The 19,392-nt window shown below is 39.2% G+C and overlaps 1 protein-coding gene across 4 annotated transcripts in view; it reads right to left on the minus strand.

Annotated features, from left to right (window-relative positions):
• PLCE1 (phospholipase C epsilon 1) overlaps positions 1-16,145 on the minus strand; it is a 169,640-nt gene extending 153,495 nt beyond the window's left edge. For 3 of the 4 annotated variants that reach the window (XM_064514040.1, XM_064514041.1, XM_064514038.1), the window contains exon 1: positions 16,003-16,145. The gene's annotated coding sequence lies outside the window, so the exon portion shown is untranslated. Of the gene's footprint in view, positions 1-15,237; positions 15,313-16,002 lie in introns of those variants that run through there. The other variant, XM_064514039.1, reaches the window with a different exon arrangement.
• Positions 16,146-19,392: the final 3,247 nt, after the last annotated feature.

Consider the following 19,392-nt stretch of genomic DNA (forward strand, 5'->3'; position numbering starts at 1 on the left):
TTATCATGCCTTATACAGAAGTTGGTGGAGGGGGGAGGTGTTTTGTTGGTTAGAGGATAATAATCTGCTTAGGACACACGTCATTTTCATAAAACTATTTATTAAGCATCCCTGAAAATATATGAAATAATCTTGTGATACTACTTCAGTTCTAACACTTCAAGATTTTAAGCACTGTGAGCCTGAAAATAACACTGTTCAAACAGCAAACAATATTTGCTCACCAAATCAAGACCGTGTTCATTTTTTGCCTACAACAGCTGTATCAACTGCATCATTCTCTGGGAAAAAGCCCACCCTGACATCTGACTCATTCAAACCATGAAATATTCTCTAAGATGTTCACTTTTACTAGAATTAATGTGCAAGGAGCAAACCACACTGAACTGCAAATGATTTTTAGAGGTATTTACAATGTTAATATAAGAGATCGTTACCAACATAATCAATTTCCTGTTGTTATCGCCAATTTTCAATTAGCAACATCATCAATGGTTTTTATATTTAACAGCTACTGTACGCATCATTGTAATCCACAGTGCAAATATTAATAATTCAATTTTATTCAACAAATACACAGGACATAAATATAGCCAGGGTCACAATTAGAAAGTTTCTTTATAATATACTGTCGTGTCTTCCAAGATAAATGGAACCAGACACAGAGAAAACTGTATGTTTACAGCAATTTCCATTTTCCTTAAGTTCCCCTTTATCTTTTTTAACCTATTTGAAAGAGACAAATGTCTGAAGGTTAATATACCATGTCTCCATGCATCATTCTGATGCTCGTATTTAGGCCATATGAGGATCTCTAAAAAGATTCCAATGAACGTCGGTATACTTGCTGAGCAAACACAGACTTACTTGTTTTTCTTGGTTATCTTTCAAAGTCTTTATGGAAGTAGTCTGCAGACTATGATCCCTAGGACTACAGTTCTCACACTTACTACAGAGCTTTTGGTCTGCCAAGGACTTTGATGTGCTTAATACAGTCAATTAAGCTTGAACATACGTATAAAGGTATGAGGTTGTTTGTTTCTCTTTTTGTGCTATGGATCCCAAACTTCTACTCTACAGTCTTCAATTTTACTTTGAAAATTATACTGAATAAGTGTAAATTATAAATTTACACTGTAACTAGGTCCCCAAAATTCTTTTCAAAGTTGCAAAGAAAGGCAATTTCCTTCAGTTCCTGACATTACGGAAGTCTCCCATTATCATTACCTTTTCATGTCATACCTTTCATGTCACTAACCAATCTAACATTTCTGTTATGCTGGTAGGAAGAATCATAAAGGTCCAACTTTCATCCTGTTGATGCTTTCAGAAGTAATACAAGGGAACCAGAATAATGCTTTCCATTTTCTTGTCCTGAACGCAACAAAGGAATTCTCCAAAAATGCTAAGAAGCTTAGGCATTTGAAAAGGATGACAAAAAAAGACTACCACATAAAATGACCTTCATATACAATTCAGGTCAAAATCCATCCACAGATTTTGAGGAACTACAAGAGTTCTTAACACTAGCCTACCATTGCTATTAAGCATTTTTGTGCACTTATGAGATTCTTCTTCAGGGTTTTATTCAGCTTCCAGTTAATATGTTTTAACTGTGTATGTGGTCTTCACCCTTTCTTTTGGAAGAAAAACACAACCTTCAGCAAGTGTTCAACAAGTGTAATCCTCATAAAACAACTCACTCAGTTACTGTGATCAAGCTAGTTGCTTCATGAATAATAAGAACTAAGAACACTAAAAATTAAAATCTGCTGTCTTGGTAAGATGGGCCTTTATCTCAGATTTTTTTAGTTTACTTTAGTCTTCACAATATAGTTAATTGGGATAAGAATGTGTGGCAAAAGCTAATTCTAGACTTATCTAATGTAAACAATCACTTGTTCAAAGTTCATTACATTTCTTAAAAATCTTGTCATTTCATCTGAATAGACAGAATGCAATGTAAATACAGAGTGAAGTTGTTGATAAAAGTAAGGGACAAACATTTCAGAGGACACAGCATCTGTGGGGAGTATGCAGTAGGTAAAAGTATACTGAAAAACACAGAACATAGGAAAAAATAGAACATAGACTAACCAAGTATTATATACCTCATTTACTCCCAGAAACAGTGTAACCTGGCTTTTTGCAGATTTCTATCTCAGAGTCGAATAATTTTGATGTCTAAGGGGATACCCACTCCCACTGAAACTTTTCCTACACAGATCTTCTGTTATCTAATAATGTGCAAACACACAGCAACTTCTTCACAGCTAAAATCATTTACAGAACTTCTCTCCTGTATTTGAATAGTATTTTCATGAAATCTGTTGAACCTTTACTGTTTTTGAGCTCTGTACCTTTGTAATAAACTTGATTGCTCTAGAACAAATTCAAAAGTTGGCAGAAAAGATATACAGACACGCAGTGTGACTGTGTGAAGTCCTTTCCATAAGAAACCAGGCTAAAAATGCAGTCATAACTTGGAAAAGGACACTTCCTTCTCTAGAACACCCTCTTTTTTGACATAGGCAGTAAGGTGTGCCAAACTGCTAGTATCCAAACAGCAATGACTCATTAAAATCTGAAAATGCTAGCAAGGGATTTTTTTTTTTCCAAACTATATACATGTATGTTCTCATATTCATACATAAAGGTAATAAGATATTATGTCTAATGTTACATAAATAGGCTACAGACTAGTTTATATTCATATGATTGTGCAGCTGTACTGCTAACACAGTTTGTTGCTTAATATCTTTCTTAAGACCTTCCAACAAGTCCTAGCAGGAAAGAGACACAAATGTATGTCTGATGCATCTCCCACCATTCAGCAAAGGAGAAGGGAAAGCATTAGAAAAGAAACAGTTTGTGTCACAGCTAAACAAGCCAAAGAACCAACCACAAAAGTATTGTAAAAGATAATGAACCGGCCGATCAATGCTGAAATGCTCAAGGTTATTTCTGCTGTAACACCTAATGGATATGAAACTACTCTGTGTTCTGTAACATATTCAGGCATGATAACAACGGACAATGTTGCGACTAACATAAGAATCTGATGTGAAGTCAGGATCATCACAGATCTCTTTCAGAGGGATTATCAGGGCCCTGAGTGCATCAGCAGCCTTTAATTGCCATAAGCAGCCTCACCTGGGACACCCACCCCATGGGCACAGGAGCCATTTCAGCTGAGGCTTGTAGCCCCTGCTCCTGGGCTGGGCCATGTCATACCCAGCCCTGTTCGCTGCTGGTCCTAACCTTTAGACTGGACTTCTTGGACTGACGTTGCACCTGACTGGTCAGCTCATGCTGGTCCCACGCTGGCTGGTGACAGACCCTCAGCTCCTGGCTCGTTCTTCCTCAGGGAGCAGTCCAAGTCTGCTGCTCCTGAAAACAAGCTCTTTGATTTCACAATGAGCAAGGGCTACATTTTTATTACAAATGATAAGAGGAAGTTGAGAAAATTTTATGACTGGATCAAGTGATGCCCAAATGACACACTGAATAGAGACATTTATATGTCACCAGCAACTGGAATGACAAGAATGGCGATGAAGAGATTATTCTGAAATACCAAATCAAACATTATCAGGCCTTTATCTAGGTGGCGAACTGAGAGATAAGGAGAAGCAAAAGCACTAGTAATCAGGCTTCTCTTGGGCAAGATGCCAATAAAGACTCTAGGACTCTGCCAAGCTGAGGAAAAAAAACAGAAACCAGATACTCTAGAGTCACCTGCTGCTATTCTAGACTCATAAGCTCCTAATGCCCCTCCTGTCAAAAGCCAGTTTCATCAATACTTCCAGGCAAAAGGTAAACTTTCTACAATATCACCTTTACTAGTACTCACAAGGTACAACAGTTAGTCTGAAGCTCTCCATTTTCTTGACTAATATCTATTATGTGGAGTTCTTTCTTTAAACAATATTTCTAATATTCTAGTTCTTCTTGACTGCTGAAAAAATTATTCATGGTTTTACAGAACTCTTAAGGAGTTTCTTTACTATGTTATGCAGGTAGAAAAAAATTTACACTTATTTGCATTGTATTTCATCATTTATCTCCTAGTCCCTTAGCACAATCAGGTAGTCATCCTTCTCTCTATCCTTGGGTTTACTGCCTTGCATACATGTCTAAATAAAGATTTCAGAGGTATTTCCTTGACTTGAATGACAGGATTCATTAACTTAGGAATATTTTAAACATTAACATTTTTCAATTTGTTTAGTGATTTACAAAATTTGAAAATTAAATCTGCTTTACAGTTATTCAGAGGCAAATTTCTAAACAAGAGTAGGTCTCTGTACCCACCCAAGCAGGAGGAAGACCATGCAAATTTCAGATCTGAATTTTCAGCTACTGTACTACCTATAGTCCTCCCTTCCTTTCCCCAATTATAGAAGTTAGAGGGGGAAAAAAAACAAAAAACAAAAAACAAAAAAACCCCAAAACTTCTTTTATAAGGAAAAAAATCCCCAAAATGTCTACAGACAGACTTGAAAGGACAGGCTCTAGAAAGATGGAATCAAGCCATGGAGAATGAATTCATAGATTTTACTGCTACTGTACCTACTCACCCCTGTTAAATTAACTTTATGCAATCTATAAAACAGGCTGTATGCAACCTACAGAATGAAAAAAAAAATAAAACAAAAGGTAACCCAAAATGGTACATAAATGAGTTTCTTGAGAAAATGAACAGAAAAAATAATTACACATAAAGAAAGAAAACAGGCTGAAGTAAAAAGATTAGATTACATAGCACTAGTGAAAAAATAAAAAGCAGAGATAAAAACTAAAATGTATAATCAAATAGTACTGGCCAATATGGTTAAAGAAAATATGTTAGAAATTCAGTGCAGAGGATAAGAGGGAAGATATCACTGTTCAAAAACTAGAGCCTAGTAAAGATTCTGAAACAATTCAAAACTTACTTAGTTCAGTCTCTTCTAGAAATAATTAGAAAATATAAAACATTAAAAATATTTGACAATAACTCTTCAGAAAATCAGAGTAAGGAAACAACATTGGTCTAGAGGTTTTAAACTAAGACACAAGTCTACATTATGGATGGCATTGCTTTCCCATATGTTATTTTCTGGTTGTTAGGAAGCCAACAAGGAAGAAGTAGATCGTATGTGAGAACTGAGGTCAGATAAAAAACCAGAACAAAAAACAAAACAAAAACAGTATCTTCAAACAACCAATATATAAAACCAGCATACATAAAACAAAGCACACTAACCAGTCCTTTGAGATTTCAGAGGACTTATTGTTCATCTGCCTTCTTAGGCATTCTACTGCCACATCTCAAAATAGTTACCTGCTCAACCAGATTTTTTTTTGTTGCCTTCTTTTCCAAATCAATAGGCATCCCTTAAGTTGTAGGATCTTTTTAAATATGTTTTTAAGAAGATCAGTAACCCTGTTATTTTTATAATGAATTAATCTTGCAAACAGTTAAGTGCCTCCTCACACCTGTTCTTTTGCTCCTGTTAATTTAGCAAGATTTATTTAGCAATGCAATTGCTAAACACAATTAACACCATTTTATTAATCATCTTGTTATTAATGATTTCCAATGTGATTGAAAATTAAGGTATCTTTCTTTCATTTTTTTACCTAATTCTAAGAAAAATAAAATCATAGAATGAAATTTAGTTTAGAAAAAGCAAGTTCCATCTTCAAAACCAAAATCTACTGTAGACCTCTCCAAGTATTTCACAAACTGAGAACAGCTCCTGAGTATAACCCTAAGAGGTTAAGTTAGAAACATACAGTGCTTCCCAAGCTCTTCAGTAGTTTCTGTATAGTTTTCTGCTTTATTAACAGTTCATTAATGCTGACTTTTTATTTAAGCAGTCTAATGTCATTATATAAGAGGAACCAGCAATGGAAATAACAATGTTAAAAGCACTATACTGCCTCGACAAATTTTATTGAAAATGTAATGTAGGCATTTCGTCACTTCTTTTGCATGCAACTTCTCTTATGATTATCCTGATACTCAGCATGCTGAGTGTACCTCATGCATCTCAGTGATATTAACAATGTATTTCACATCAGTTCACAGAATTAGTAGACAGGATTCTTCATGTCACTGTTTTATTTACTTTTCAGCATGTAATTAACATATGTGGACAAAACAGGTTTAGGTTATCTGTCAGTCGTGTTTAGAAATACATGCCAGTAGCTATTATTACTGTACTACTTTTAAACTCAAGTTTGATATCTTAATTTTAGTACTATAAATTACAAAGATTTGACAATAACAAATTAAATACATTTTAAAACTGTATCAGCGTATATTAAAAATAAGCCCCAATTTCACTGATAACTTCCTTATTATATTTAATATACTTTATTATAACCACACGTGATTTAATGGATTGTCAGATATCTGAATATTGAAAGCAGAAAAGCTCTATATGGCAGAGGACCAGCTATTGAAAGTGCCTACACTCAAACCTACAATAGTTGGATACTAGTCGACAAGATCTATGCTGTTTTAATTTTATATATATATATATAATCTCAAATATTAAAAAATGAAGCTAGTAGGTCTTTATTATCTAGTAGAAAGGGAGTAAGAGATGAGCAACATGCATAAAAACCATAACATAAACATGGAGGGTTTTTTATTTTTGATATGCAAGACAGTAACTAGAGAAAAAAGCACAGGTTCATCTAGACAAGACAACCTTTTTTCCTGGGGGCTTTGGGCCACATCCAGCAGGCAAGGAATAGACAAGTCCTACCAAGAGCAGGTCAAGGACTCAATACTTGCAAAATCCACATGGAGAAAGATCAGAGCTCCCTTTTTGCCTTCAGTGGAAGGGCCTCAGTCTTCTTGCTTTTCTGGCAAGTGAAGGGAACATGGCCAAATTCCTTTGCATTCATCAGCCAAGAGCCGAGACAGTCTCTGTCTCAGTTCAGACTTCAAAACCTTTATTGGGATGCATAGCTGCTAACAGAATAGTGCCTTACTGTAAGCAAGATGGATATTGTGGGAAAACTAGGAGTTGGAGGCTGTTTTGCAAAGTATCCATTGCCTTCACTGAGTCAAATGCACCTGAAATGTTTGAGAGCATTTCACGCATGAATAGCAAAAGGAAGGTTTTCTTTTTTAATTCTTTTGGGGGCTTTTTTTCCTCTTTTCAGTAGGGGTAGGGGGTGAGAGTTGGAGTGAACAGAGAAAAGCTGATAAAGGACTGAAAATGGCATCATACAGCAAAATAAAAATAACCTGAGAGCACCATGTCAACTCAGAGGAAGGCACAGAGTTTAAAGCAGAGAATGAGTCATGTACAGATCAGATATTTTATTGGCCATCATAGCTCAAATGCTGTTATACCAAACGGATTGGCCTTGCTTTAGATCTGTGCACACCTTCCTCAAACATCTTTACAGCTCTGTCATTAACTCACGAGTCAAGCCCAAACAGCACTCATTTGAGACGAAGTTGAGGGCTACACAGAAGCTGTTATACAGTATAAAACTGTACTGCACCATTATAACTGTCACATATTACCTTCTGCTCTCAGAAACGTCAGCCTCAAGAACAGTGTTTATGTACCTGTACAACTTGGGACAACTGCATGCTAAGGGTAAATACTTTCATTATCAACTTGCACAACAGAATAAAGAATATATGGAATGAAATCAGTGGATTACATGAACACGGAGGTAAGCTTTTGGCAAAGTAGAATGACATTTTCAATTTTTAAGAGAACACACTGAAGAACCATCTGCCAGAACACACAAACTTGCCTCTTCTGGAGGGACAGACCTGAAGACCTCCTGACAACTGTCCAAACATCTGTATGATTCCTATGCCTAACAGGTAACAAAACTCCAAACAGATGTTATGATCTGGATCTTCAAAAAGAATTCAGATGGGCATTGTAGTCTAATACTATATGGCCATCTGAAAGATGTTACTGCATATTTTAACGCTGATCTGTTTTATAGCCTGCTGTCTAGAGAACTGCTTATTTCTACAAACCACTAATGAATTTGGCTTGCAAATCTAGAATCACAGTTCAAATAGTACGGAAAAATTATTTCTAAACAGGTTTCATAGTATTGTAATTCTTACAGTCTTAGAAAATGTGGTTTTCTAGAAGACCCTGGTCCCACTGTTACATAATTACTCAGAATCTCAGCTTTAATCAAAAACAGTTAGTTTAGCTGTAAAAACAATAGGAAAATGGGAACAATAATGACTCAAGAATTTTAAGACAAAAATGAAGGCTCCACACTCAACATTTTAAAGACAAACTAATGATACAAGGGGAGGCAGGACAAGGATTTGGAAAACGATGTATGGAACAATTGTTGCTGACAACACAGTTTTCATAATAGAATCAGCTTGCTGGCAAGCCCCTGGAATGGAATTTGATTGGGTTGAGTAAAAACATAATTGGGCAAATAAATTTAAATTGTAGATGTTATCCATTTATTAATATCGCAAATTACCAATTCTTTTTCTGGTTTTACAAAAGAAATCCAAAAATCTAGTATTTCCTCATCTTGGAAAAGCAGGAAAAACCATTTGCATCCGACACTGTTGCCCATGCATAAGCCATTCCTATTCTGTTATAGGAAAGGATCTACAAAAATTTAATGAAGGGCAGAAAAACCTCAGACTTCATATCTTCTCCAGTCTTCCCAGGTCACTATTATCTCCTCTTACATAGAAATAAGAAGGGTTAAGCCGTCAGGGAGTTCTACAATTTCCTGCACAACAACAATCTCAACAAGAGGAAAAGTATTTTTCCAAAAAATGTTCATAATTAATTTTGAGTGAAATATAGTATTTCAGTTAAAAACAAAACATTTGCTAACTCAGAATTTGTTGGAACAAGAAACATTTCAGCAGATCACTAAAAATAACACATTAAAAACAGTGCATTGAAGACTGATAATCCCCTTACCCATAGCCCTAAACTAATGTTCAGAAAGAATATTCTGTCTCTATAATAAACCAAAATGTTTCAATAACCATATATAAGCAATATTAACCTTCATCTACACAACTAGACTGGTAGTTGACAAAATCTACTTAATACAAACAAAAAATAACAAAATTAATACTATAGTGTTGCTATATAGCAAAATTGGCCACTAAAGCTTGATTTTAAATTAAATTTAAATGATCATTTTGACTTCTGCTTACTATGTATATTCTTAACTTTCATCTGCTTAAAGGAAAGTTTCATGAAAACAGGAACAACTGATGAATACACTCCGGGATTCATCTGTATTCTCAAATGAGTTTAAACTCTAGATCTTCATCTACAAACATTTTCTGGGTAAGTACTAAGAAAAAAAAAAGTTTGGCTTAGGTTAAAAAGCCCATTCTCCTTCAACAATTAACATATCTGTTTCAGACTGTAAGTTAGTTCAATTCTAGAGAGGAATTCTGTAACACAATCTCTGAAATCTGTTTTAATAGAGGACTAAAAGATGGCCGGATAGCAAAAACTGTTTTTACACACACCATATTTTTGCCAACATGGAATAAATAACACAATAAAAACAACAACATCCAATGTTACATGGATTTGGGCTAAGCTAATATAACTTTCTGTAGAGACAAGAGGAATCCATCCAGAAATACACTGACAGATAAAGTAGAGACCTAGATGCTTACTGGTGTTGAAAGAGAAGAAATATATAAGGTCAACATTATGACTTTTCCAAAATTAGGAAGTCTCTCAACTTTTTCAGTGTAAGTTAACACTGAACAAGCAACTTGCATTTTTAAATCGCTACTTGAATAGCTGACTGGTAGCATCTTTATGTGATTTATTCCATAATATTATCTGTAACAGAGGCATGTGACATAACCTATATATCCAAAATGTAGGAAGGGTTGCTAGTTTCTACGACATGGTATACTCAACAGATGAGCCCCTATTTTCAAAGTTAAAGTATAAAAAGAACTGATAGAGTCAGATACGAGTCAGGAGTACAGATGGGGAAGTTTTAACGCTTAGGAAAGAAAAAGCTGTCCCCTTTAACCTTCTGAGTAAATTACGGTAATTCTGCTTTGTGAGAAACCCCATGGATTTCATTCAACATCGGGGCACGACTGAGCAGTTCTGCTAGATACTGGCTCACTGAGAGGTCTTGTGGAGAGAAAGGTAACAGTGCTACTAAACGATATGCTTGCTGGAGGAGTAGACTTTGATGTGTGTAAATACACAGTCAGCCTTTTATTAGACTTGACCCTTTTAGCTGATAGGCAGCTTAAGCAGGTGCCCAATCTGTTTGAATACAAAAGTACTCTAACCGGGACAAATCTCTCTGACCAGGACACTGAAACACACCCTGAAAAGAGAGATGGAATTCCTGGCTTCCAGGCACAGGGAGACACACTACATGGAAATGAAAGCATGCAACCATCAAGTTCTTCTCTTGAGGACAGCAATCTGTAATAACACAGTATTAGGTAATGACTGGCAATATCCTAATCTACATTAGTTTATATACACTGCTTATATTGTGTTTCTGTCAAACCAAAAGCACCGATGACACAAAGGAATGAAATAGTATCACTCCTCCCTAGTATCAATCACTCCCACTTAAAATCTGACCCTGAGTAACAAGAAACAAAATTCGATGTGATGGGGAAGGTGAAACTAGGAAAAATCCAGAACAAGAGCAAAATTTGGTATGGGATAAATTACTGGTGGGCAGGGAGCAATAAGCAGCTATTACCAGAACTGCCCTCCAACAGCCGTATTTTACAAGGAGAACAGATCATTTTGGAAAAGACAAACAAAACAAAAAAAAGCAAAGGAAGCACAAAGTTCTGAAACTGAAACACTAAGTCTACCAATTACATACTCTGAGGATGCATCAAGACTACTCAAAGGAGTAGTATATTTAATTTGGATGATATTACTTTTTGTAATTGTTATACAGTGACAGATGCCAAAACAGTGATAGGTGCTTTCTAAATTCCCTCTACAAAAAGAAAATAAAGAAAAAAGCCCGATAATTGGACTTAAATACTTAAATTATCAAGGATAATGAAATTGGGAATATCTTTAAATGGGATAGCCATGGAGGTTTTGGTTTATGGTATATATGAAGCCATCCACCTTTAAAACACATTATGTTTGTCTGTATTTCATTAGTGTGTGTACTGGGTGAACAACACCTAAGTGGGACTTCTTGTTTATACTTTGCTGAATAAATCACACAATAAAAACAGATGCTTACTCAAGTCAGTTATAATGTCAACATTTTGAGTGGTTATTAAGATTAAAATATTTGTAGTATAAGCAGCTGCCTGACTGCTTGATTTTATAGTTCCTATTTTTGCTTTCTCTTCCACAAGCTTACCATTAAGAGAAGCATAAACGGGGGGGGGGGGGGGGGGGGGGGAAATGGCGCTATCACAGCAGAGCAAAGGTAATTATGCAAGATTCTCTCCTTTTTGTATGCCCACTTTGTCCTTTAGGGAAAAAATGAAAACACACTACTCTCAAAAAAAACAGCTACACTGAAAAATTTCAAGGGCTCTAAAGAAGTCACACTAAGAAACATATTTAATCTAAAAAAATGTAGAAGTACCATGATGCTAAAGACTTCAAGCAGCATTATCTGTCTAGCACTCTTTGACACCTTTGCCTCTCAAGTTGTTACAGAAGAGCAGCCCACAGCATAGCTAAACAGTAAATGCAAATATACCAAATACAGGACCAAATTGGGGGGGGGGGGGGGGGGGAGGAGTTGCGCACATTTGTCAGCTTCTCCTGCAGTCAGAAATCTACAGATTTGCTGCCTCAGATATTCCTCTGCTGTTACTACTTCCCATAAGCATGTTGAACCAAAATGGGTGTACACAGAGTGTGAGCAGGGAATATAGTGACTTGAAGCTTTCACAAGAAATATCCAGAGTTAGAGCTTTTTCCCATAGTTTTCAGTAGAATTAATGCAGTTGGTCACAGAACAAACATCTAATATATTTGAAAGTCATGAGAAGTGTGAATTTTAGTTGGTAAAAGTATAAATACTAAAAGATTCTCAGCAATCTCTGACCATTAATGCAACAATCAGATTATAAAAGCATTTTAATATACTTGCCTGAACTGAACAGTAACTAGTTGAAAACATATCTTTGAAAAATGGCAGAGTATGAAAGTTATCTAAAACCAGACAAGAAACAGAATACCACCTGCAGAAGGCAATTCAGTCTGGATATTAAAACACTGGGTTTTCTTTTTGCTGTCTAATGTGGTAAATAGCTGCAATCCACAACAATCATAGTAACACTGAAGAAGCTAAGAGGGAAGCATTCAGATCAAAGGGGTTCATCAGGACAAAATCTACAGGTTGTTCTTTAACAGGAACCGGTGGTAGTGGAGAAAGCATTAACTACTCTGCTACACAACCCCTTTATATCTTGCTAAATTCCACAGGGAAACCCAGCTGGGTATTAATACTGCTGAAAGATATTTGCATTGCTACAGAAAGAAATTAACCTAATCCAAGCAACAGTGTTTTGTATTTGGAATAAAGGAATGCATTATAAAAATGCTGGGGGGGAGGGGGAAGATGCAGTGTAACAAAAACCTCGAATACCAGAGATCACTGCAGCAGCATTCTTGCTGTATGCTGTAGCACAGATGAAGAAAAACACTGTGGGAGGAGAGGTCCCACATCAGAGCATTGTCTGAAACAACAGACAGCAAGGTCCTACTACACAAGGCAAGGTCAATGCAACTGGAGAATCATCTGTTTAACAAAACATACTATTATTAGATGCAAGTTATGCAGCACTTGTGCATACTAATAGAGTAAAACCATTACCCCCAAAATAAATGTAAATGTTTTTAAATGCAGCTTTGACTTTGCACTTAATATTTCCACCTTCAACATTTGAATACGAGTAACATCATATCTGAAATATTCAGGTATTTTCAATATTCTTTAGTTACTTATGAAATGGTATAGCAATTGAAAACTATGACGATTCATTTACTATTTTAAATGAACAGCTCCATTGTAAATGTCCTACCAAATTGTTAAATATCACTTTTTGATAGCAATGTAGAATAAAAAGTATCCTGGAGTTGACAGTCTATTTAATCTACTAGGATATGCCTCAGACTACTGTGAGTAAAACTGTACAGTCAATATGCCCGCCCACAGACTACTTGTCCTTGCCTAAGATGCAAGCTTGCATTGTCTCCACAGTCGAAAGTTATTCTGAGCTACGCAAGAGCTTCAGACGTTAACAACACAGAAGGCAATTCTCTGTAGCACGTCACATATTCCACAAGGTTTGGTCCTTGCTAGTTTAAATCATTCACTGAAAGAGGTGATATCACCCGAGACACCTTCACCAACAGCTTATTGACAGAGAAGATGTAGTGTAGAAGGACAGTTTTGGTGGACAGAGCTTAATGTTAAACCCATTCCCTCTAGCCCTGATAGCTCACCAATTTCCAGAAGCCAATCACAAGTGTATCTGTGTTCCAGCATTTGTTTTAGCATGTTGGATTATTTATAAGTGAGTAGGTAGTTAAGAAGAGAGTACTGTAGATGGCTTGGTTTAAAATTTAATACTAATAATGTCTTGCACAGAAATATCAGTGTGATAGAGTATATGACACCAGTGCCAGATTTTCATTCCACAGTGATGCATTTACCAATTAACTCCACTGTTTCAAGTAAGATCAAAATTCTGTACCACAAGAGCAAAAGTTTAAGGAGACTCCCATATAGAAAATTAAACATCACCGCCACCGCTTCATCTTCAACTCTTCAAGGCAATGGAAGTAAATGGAAATTTTGCTCCAAAAAAATCAAAAGAGCAAAGTATGACCAATATCTGGCAGAACCATGATTATGGAAACCCCACCCACAAGCAGATATACGTGTAGGCTCGCCAAGACAAACAAAGCAGTATGCAGAGTTAGCTGTCCTGCTCTCATTAACTGTGTATTCAGTCTTGCAGGCCCTCAAGTACACACATGGGACAACTCACTCTTAAATGACATTAAGAAGGTTCAAGAAGGGACAGAATTAACATAAAGAAAAACATGGGTTTCATTTTAGCATGCTAATAACTTTCTAAAATAAAGCCATGATGAAAAGCCTTATTTAAAAATTAATCAGGCTGCATATTAAAGATACAGACACAATTTGATAGCCTTTACTCAAATGACACTGTCAATAACTGCATTGTGAACAGATGTGAGAATAAGCCACTCCATGCTGCAGTTACATGACTCATTCCAATGCTTCAGCTATTGGTATTTTCAAAAAGTATATATAACAAATAAGATTTTTTTTAATAATTGGCAGGTTCTCTAATCCCCCTTCAAATATACAAATATATAAGATGTGCAGGATTAAAATTTAGCAAGGTTTTGTCCTCTAACAGCAAGCCTAACTCTACTCCTCGCTCAAGTACCTTACCGTGAAGCCCTCTAAACCTTTTACTGTTCCTTGAAGTATGGTCGATCCTTTATCCATTTCTGTACCATTCTAGTTGGCTCTTATGCTTCCTTTATCAGAAGCCTGGTTTGCAGCCACCTCTATAGGCTCTTCTCCATATCATTTACGCTAGTGGCATCCCAAGAGCGTGCAGCAGAACTGATAAGCACCACATCTCAACCACTTTGGTCCTGATCCCACAAACACTTCAGCGAGACTACTTTTGTAAGTGTTTGCAGATTTAGAGTCTTTGCAACACAACTGCACTTTACCAAGCACGTCAAAGAGCAGTCTGGAGCTAGCAAAGAATGTATTCGCCCTTCATGGCCTGGACGTGGGGGCCCGCAGCACCCGCGAGGGATGTTTACAGCCTGCAAGAAGAGGGGATCATTGTGAGCCACAGAGCAAAAGGGGGGAGGGAAGGGAAGCAGAGGAGGAGAAACAATTTCACCCCAGTAACTTAAAACTTCACAGGCTCCTTCCAACGCCAGACCTCACGTGAGCCGCACCACTTCTGTCGGAATACAATTAGCCATTTTTAATGTAAAAACCTGTTTGCACTGTCACAACGGATAAGAAAGTGAGGGCGAAGGAGGAAATCGCACCGATCTGCAGCGCGCAGGAAGGGCGCCACCCACCCCAAACCGCCTCCTGGATCTTCGGGCGCCCCCTGGAAGAAGAGGGGGAAATCCAAGGCAAAGGGCTCCGCCGGGAGCGCGGGGGCGGCGGGCCAGGGCCCCCCCACCGCGGGGAGCGGGGCCGAGCAGCAGCACGCACCTTTCAGCCTCCCGCCGGCATCTCCCTCCTCCTCCTCCTCCTCCCTCGGCCGGCGGCGACCGCAGCAGCCGCGGGACGGAGTCTCCCCCACTGCGCGCTGCCAGCGCCCAACGGCCGCCGCTGCCTGGCGGCGCAGCGCGAGGCGCCCGCCTCAACGGGCCGGGCCGGGGGCGCGCAACGCTCCGCGGCAGGGAGAGGCCGTGAGGGCACCGCCGGCGGCTGACTCAGCCGCGGGGCGAGGGCGGCCGGGCTCCCCGGGGCGGCCGGCGCTGCCTGCCCCCGCCGCCGGCTCCCTACTCCTCGGCACCGCGGGAATCACACCCCACCGGCGGGACGCGGGTGAAGCCTTTTCACGGGCAGCCCCTGCTGCCCCCGCCGTTACGGAGGTCGTCTGCGTTACCTGAGCTGCACACGCACTTCATGAAAGTTTTAGCGCGTAACGCGCGTGCCGCGCACCCCGGGGATGCAGCACCTAGCACAGCTCCTTGCAGCAGCACCGAGCTTAGTTGCGCTCCGCAGCTGTCCCCCGCAGCCTCCCCCGCTCTCAGGGCGGCATCTGAACGTCTCAAAAGTTTGGCGGGTTAAGCGCTGCGGCACCGACAGCGCTGCCAACACCGCAGGGCCGGTCGCTTTTTCCCCTGCCCCGCGTGCTTACCCGTAAAACAGCACCAGAGCGCGGAAACAGAAGGCTCTGAGGGACAAGCGAGCCTCAAACGTCCCTCCCGCGGCAGACACCGCGCCAGCCCGCCCTCCCAGCGCTCCTACCTCTCGCGAAGGGACGGTGCTGCTTAGGGCGCCGCGCGCAGCGCTCCGAGACCGCCGAGGGACGGTGCCTGCCCCAACGCCCCGCGCAGCGGGAGCCGCTCCAGGGCCATCGCGCCGTGAATGAAGGCCGGCGGGGGGCGGGGGCGGGCCGGGGCCGGCGGGGGGCCGAGCCGGGGCCGGGCGGCGCTGCCTCACCGCATCGGAATGCGGGCGCGCGCCCTCCCCGCGCCCCGCCCCCGCCCGGGTGTAACGGCCGCCGGGCGGGGGGCGCCCGGCCGTTACGCACGAGATGGGGGGGGGGGGGTGTTTAATATTTTTTACTGTTTTAAATCCTCTCCGTGGGGGGAGCGGCGCGGGCCGTCGCAGTGGAAACAACGGCTCAGTTGAGGAGGTCGCTGAGCTCTGCTCGGCGCTGCCAGCCATTATCCCGGGGAAGGAAGGCTGGAGCCGGTGGAAGGGGGGAAATAGCGCCCTGCTTCCCGCTACATGGTGGAAAAACGCAGGGCCGGGGGACGCGGCTGAGCGCCTCTGCGCGCCAGCTTTTCCCGGCGGAGTAAAACGAGGGGAAAAACAGCCTCGTAAAGTAACGCGCTGTGAACTCGCGTTTTAAAGGAAGCATTCCCATTCTTTAAAGAGGTGAAAGTTGGCCACAGATAACACACAGTTTTATTTTGGACAGTTATATATGAAGGACACCAATTCTCATAACTAAGGTATGTGCAGGCTGTGTCCCAGTACAGGGTTATAAAACTTGCAGTTAATTTACTTCATTCCCTTCCAGTCGTACTATTTCTGAGGGAAGAACAAATCTGAAAGCTTGAAACTCAGGTTTACTACCATATATTACATACTCTATTCACTTCAGAAATCCTTCTGTAGCTCATTGTAGTAATTGTCCTCCCAGGCTAACAGAAATGCAATAGTGCGTATTTACACCATATAGATGGTAATCACAGTGGGGAAAGTCAACAATTCAACAAAAGTCCATGAAATTATCCACTAAAAGCCTACAGAAGTTAAAGATTTTCAAAAAAGTTACTTTTTTAAAAACACAACTAGGCACAGACATAGTATTACAGTATTTATTCACTTACAAGTTCCCAACTTTACATTTATTACTTAGTTTGATTCTTTCGGGGGCTTAAAGATTCTGATTATTAGAACAAAGAGTTAAAATACGTCTGCTATCACCAACCACCTCGATCTTTTTAGCAGCATATAGTCAAAATCGTTTAGTGTTTAGGAGACGTGAGAATGGTCAATCTAAACTAAATTTTTATTTAATTTTAATTAATTAAAATTAAGTTAACAGAAAATATTAATCATTCTATGCTGAAATAAATAATATATTGGAGGAAATATGGGTCCTAAAGAAAATACAATATTCACCTTGCCTCCAGTGTGGCCCAGACTTCACTCACTGCATGTAGTACTGTCAAAAACAATGCCGTAACACTATTTTTTTGCAATGGGTAAAACTTGAATAGTAAATCTTTGCTTTCCCTTTCCAATTCATGTTTGATTTTCAATATGCATGCCTCTAATCTGTATATTTTTCAGTACTTCCATATATTCTTTCAATATGCGGAACACTGACCCAAAATCCATTAAATTAGTGATAAGTTAGTATACATTTTTTTAGTGTCAGAGTCAGAGCAATTACTTCGTAACAAATCATGCATGCATTTTCAGCACTACAATAGCAGCAATATATTATCCTCTAAACATAAAGGCAACAGGAACCTTTCCATGGAAGCTCTGCCCAGCTTCTCTCTGCTTTTTCATTTGTTTAAAAAAGTGCAGGAAAGTTGTTATCACACTATTCCAGTGGAAAATATATATAAAAATTTTCCTTCACAACTCGTTAGCACTTGATTTTTTTTTCCACCTTGCAAAAGTACAACAGAAAGTATACTATGCTGAAAAGAAAATAACACACATTACAGAATGGAAAATTTTTAGAAGTCATCATATCCTTGATTCAACAAAATATTAAGGCATCTGCCTAACTTCAAGTACACAAGATATCAATGGGACAGCTTAACATATGAGATCAATAACATGCTTAAGCAATTTGTTGTATTAAGGATCTCTTCCTGAGATCCAGCTCCTCACCTGTAAATTGAAGACTTCGATGCCTGAGGGGGACACTGGAAGATTATTTAGTAAGATTTTAAAATACTGTGATAATGGGAGATATCAATATACCTCCAGATGGAAAACTTATAACAATGTGAAAATTACAAGTCAGATGCAGTGGTGACAGATACTCTCTACAAAATAATTAGATGGTCATTTCCTCTAGGTTGGTATTAATTTCTCTGAATACTGTACGAAAGAAAAAATCTCCAGGATTCTAAAGTTGCAGGACTGCTGTTTTCCGACTTAGCTGCCCTCTTCTTAAACTGTTTTTATGTGATAGGTAGTTCAGAAATTGCATCCCTGAAAAGCAATGTAGCTTAAGAACAAAAATTAAATATGAAGGAATAACATGCCTAGGTATATCTAAAAAATAAGTTCCTGCCTAATGTTTTAAATGTGATTTCTGTGATTAAAAACAAATCAGAAGGCATGTGCGGGTCATGATAAAGACAAATTTGCAGTTCAAATACATATTTTTGGTTCATGTAAGCCATAGTCTTTCACTTCCAACATAGGTACATGGTGCTCTGAGATGCTGCAAGCGAATTTACGTAGGAAGAACCTCCCTCCTAAGTGTAACGGTAATTTCCTTGGTGACATGTTGGAAAGCTGCCAATTGCAATAGTTCCGCACGTAATTTGCTTGCCTCCCTTACTGTGGTAGTCATACATTTTGGATCTCTCCTTTTCCTCTCTTCCTGGTTGCACACCCTACAGAACTCCCTTGCACAACAGTCACTGACCTTCTTCCCCAGCCAGTTGGTCCGTGAAGTGGGAGCCATCTCAGGCACTCAATAGCATCCCAGACTCCACTTCCTCCCTGCGGCATGTGCATGCCTGAATCTTGCAGGGGTAAATTTTGAGCTGCTTCCCCTCAGCACTGTACAGGCAAAAAAAAGTTTTCTGCTGGACTGGACTTGACTTGTAGATCATAGTTTCTTTGTAACATTGTCTCTGTCAAATAGAAGGTACTTTGAGAATGCGTCAGTTGTCTTTTTCTCACAGTAGCGCTCACTGTCCCTTCGCATGACAATGAGCTATGTTAGCACACCCTACTCCATCAGGCTTGACAATATGAAAAGACAACACATCCAACTAAATTTCATCGTGTTGTGAGATCCACTAGCAACATAAAGCAAACATACAAGTTCAAGATGGAGGTTCAGATACCTTGAAGTTTTACTAATGTACAATTTTATATATAGTATTTATAGGTAGAGAAAAATACAGGAGTTTGAGAAAACACTGC

The sequence above is a fragment of the Dromaius novaehollandiae genome, chromosome 6 (genome assembly GCF_036370855.1).
Source record: "Dromaius novaehollandiae isolate bDroNov1 chromosome 6, bDroNov1.hap1, whole genome shotgun sequence".
NCBI lineage: Eukaryota > Metazoa > Chordata > Aves > Casuariiformes > Dromaiidae > Dromaius > Dromaius novaehollandiae.